Genomic DNA, 3,790 nt, shown 5'->3' with positions numbered 1-3,790 from the left:
ATCCGGAGTTTTGACCTCTGTTAACGATCAAGAATCAGGGACGCTGTCTTGTTTGCCAAGGTGTCAAAAATTAGATGAGGGGGGGCTGGAGTGATAGCATAGCGGGTAGGGCGTTTGCCTTGCACGCGGCCGACCTGGGTTCAAATCCCAGCATCCCATATGGTCCCCTGAGCACCGCCAGGAGTAATTCCTGAGTGCAGAGCCAGGAGTAACCCCTGTGCATCACCAGGTGTGACCCAAAAACCAAAAAAAAAAAAAATTAGATGAGGGGCTGGAGCGATAGCACAGCGGGTAGGGCGTTTGCCTTGCACTCGGCCGACCCGGGTTCAATTCCCAGCATCCCATATGGTCCCCTGAGCACGGCCAGGGGTAATTCCTGAGTGCAGAGCCAGGAGTGACCCCTGAGCATCGCGCTGGATGTGACCCAAAAAGCAAAAAAAAAAAAAAATTAGATGAGCTGGACACAATGCGTTTCAGAGACGACTGCTGGACTAGAGCTGTAACCTACTGGATTCCACGGGACGTGAAAAGGGCGCATGGCCGCCCACCTATGAGATGGTCAGACTTCTTCATCAAAACCCTGAATGAGGGGGCTGGAGCGATAGCACAGTACATTTCCTACCACCAACATCCCCTGTTTCCCTCCCACCATCCCCCAACACCCCACCCCCCAACCCCAGCCTTCCTCTACGGGAGGCACTTTCCTTCTCTCTCTCTCTCCTTTTCATTGTGTGCATTATTCACCCATTACTTCTTGTTCTCTTCTTCCCACCTTGATTTCTTTCCCTCTCTGTCTGTCTCCTCTCTAAACACGGGGCAAGGATGATCTAAGCACCCCCTTACCCCACCCACTTTTTTTTTTGGCTTTTTTGGGCCACACCCAGTGGTGCTCAGGGGTTACTCCTGGCTCTGCACTCAGGAATTACTCCTGGAAGTGCTCGGGGAACCATCTGAAATGCTGGGGATCAAACCCAGGTCAGCTGTGTAAAAGGCAAATGCCCTCCCCACTGTACTATCGCTCCAGCCCCTGCCCTTTGCCCATCCACTTTTTATTATTATTATTTTTTTATCAAAATTACAATACCTTTAATGCACACAGAATTAAGACTTTTTTTTCAATAAAAAAACCAGATACAATATTTACTAGCAAGATAAAATGAAGAGACCGCAAATGACTTTGCTCTGTCACCTTATTGAACAATACATCATGAAATCAATGGTAGTGCATCGCGGGAACCTGCCAATGGAGCTCTCCTCCACGGGCGTGTAGATCTTAATCTGCCTCATGTGGGTGTCCCTCCCGTTCTTGGTTCTACCAGTTCAAGTTGCCGGATCTCTTGGAGGTTGTGAAAATTATGCTCCACTCGAACTGAGATCTTGCTGGGAGTATAGCTTTCGTCTGATTTATAGTCTGCATAGATGCACAAGGTCTTCACAGTTGTTTTTCTCCTGAACTGGATGTTCACCAAGTGAGGCTGGGAGCCATCTGATTGCCAGTAAGTTTCTAGATTGTCGTCACGTAACTGGTCCACTCCAAACCCTGGTTTGCAGGATAAGAGTGACCAAACAGCCTGGGACCCGATTTCCCGCACTGTTCCTGTCCTTTCCAGCTGCTTAGGGTCAGCACCAGGAGGTGTCTTATTTGGGGTGGTCATTTCTGGAACATTGGCATCCCGCCGCCATGAGTTGGCGGCTCCTCCCGGTCCGCTCCCCGGAGGTGCGGGCGCGGGGCCGGATGCCCCTCCGCCCATCCACTTTTTAAAAAATGAATCTCCCCAGTGTTTCTACAAGACCTGTGATAGCTCCCGTGATAATTCACCCAGAGTGTAGTCCTGATGGTTCAGTGCTTAGGCCTTGGCAGTGCCGGGAGTCTTATGCCCTGCATTGCTCAGTAGACCAAGAGATTGCCAGACTTACAGGCTGCATTTACCAGGGACTGAAATCAGGGTCTCGTGTAAGCGAGACATGTGCTCAACTCTTTGATTTATCTCTCCAGCCCTTATATTAATATTCTTTTTTAAAGCAAGTTAGTTCTTTTTTTTTTTTTTTTTTTTTTTTTGCTTTTTGGGTCACACCCGGTGATGCACAGGGGTCATTCCTGGCTCATGCACTCAGGAATTACCCCTGGCCGTGCTCAGGGGACCATATGGGATGCTGGGATTTGAACCCGGGTTGGCCACATGCAAGGCAAACGCCCTACCCGCTGTGCTATCACTCCAGCCCTAAAGCAAGTTAGTTCTTATTAAAACTTACTTAGAAAAATGTGAAGGAAGGGGCAGAGTGGTAGTACAATGGGTAGGGCTCTTACCTTGCACACGGCTGACCTAGGTTCAATCCCTGACATCCCTGAGGACCATCAATGTGATTCCTGGGGGCTGGAGCGATAGCACAGCGGGTAGGGTGTTTGCCTTGCACACGGCCGACCCAGGTTTGATTCCCAGCATCCCATATGGTCCACTGAGCACCGCCAGGGGTAATTCTTTTTTTTTTTAAATAAAAATGTTATTTTATTAAATCACCATGTGGAAGATTACAATGCTTTCAGGCTTAGGTCTCAGTTATACAATGCTGAAACAACCATCCCTTCACCAGTGCCCATATACCACAACCAAAAAAAAAGAAAAAAAAACCAAACAGTACACCTCCCATCCCGCCCCCCCACCCCCCGCCTTGTAACTGATAAGTTTAAGTTTCATTTTACTTTCTGTTTACTTTGGTTACATTCAATATTTCAACACAAACTTCACTATTGTTGTTAGGAGTACCCCACAAGAGTCAGACCTACTGTGAAGACAAATGAGGTTTTGAATTTCTGTACTTTAACAACTAAGTCCAGGGAGATTTCTTCCAGATATTGGATCATTGCAGGCTTGAAAACCCAATCTGTGGTTGTCATAATATGGCGGACACTGCACCCTTCATCCCCGGAGAGAGAGAGAGAGAGAGAGAGAGACAGAGAGAGAGAGAGAGAGAGAAATACCTTTCCCCTCCTGGGCGGGCACAGGGCTGAGGCTTAGTTCTCAGGCTGGAGACATTCTGCGAGGAGTTGCCCATGCCGAAAGAGGTTTTGCTGGGTCTGGATTCACGCTCGTGCAGCTGCGGAGAGGCCGCACACGCGTGCGGCCCGCCAGGGGTAATTCTTGAGTGCAGAGCCAGGAGTATCCCCTGTGCATCGCTGGGTATGGAACCCCCCCCAAAAAAAAATCAAAGTGATTCCTGAGTGCAGAGTATTGTCAGCACTCTGAGTATTGTCAGGTGTGGTACAAAAATTTCAAAAATATGTGAGGGGGGCTAGAGCAATAGTACAACGGTGAGGTGTTTGCTTTGCATGCAGCTAGCTCAGGTTGGATTCCTGTGGCCTATATGGTCTCCTAAGCACCGCCAGGAGTAATTCCTGAGTGCAGAGCCAAGAATAACCCCTGAGACCGTCAGGTGTGATCCAAAAAATGTCAAAAAAAAAAAAAAGAAAAAAGAAACATGAGAGGAGAGGAAAGCAGAAGAGAGAAGATTCTCCAGAGAACAGGTGAGCGAAGAGGTAGAAACAAGCAGGCAGGCATTTGCTCTTCCTTGGGAGTACTTGAGCTTGAAGAGCAAGTCCCACCCCCATGTTACTCTTTTGTTTTTTTCTTTTTTGGTCACCCAGCAATGCTCAGGGGTTACTCCTGGCGCAGGCACTCAGGAATTACTCCTGGCAGTGTTCTCGGGACACTATGGGATGCTGAGAATAGAACCCAGGTTGGCCGCATGCAAGGCAAATGCCCTTCCCGCTGTGCTATCGCTCCAGCCCCTC

At 48.8% G+C, this 3,790-nt stretch overlaps 1 pseudogene; it reads right to left on the bottom strand.

Moving 5' to 3' along the window:
• Positions 1–1,171: 1,171 nt before the first annotated feature.
• Positions 1,172–1,676, bottom strand: LOC101555414 (anaphase-promoting complex subunit 10-like; annotated as a pseudogene).
• Between the last annotated feature and the right edge of the window lie 2,114 nt (positions 1,677–3,790).

Source organism: Sorex araneus, chromosome 2 (genome assembly GCF_027595985.1).
Source record: "Sorex araneus isolate mSorAra2 chromosome 2, mSorAra2.pri, whole genome shotgun sequence".
Taxonomy (NCBI): Eukaryota; Metazoa; Chordata; class Mammalia; order Eulipotyphla; family Soricidae; genus Sorex; species Sorex araneus.
This window is presented reverse-complemented; position numbering and strand designations above follow the sequence as displayed.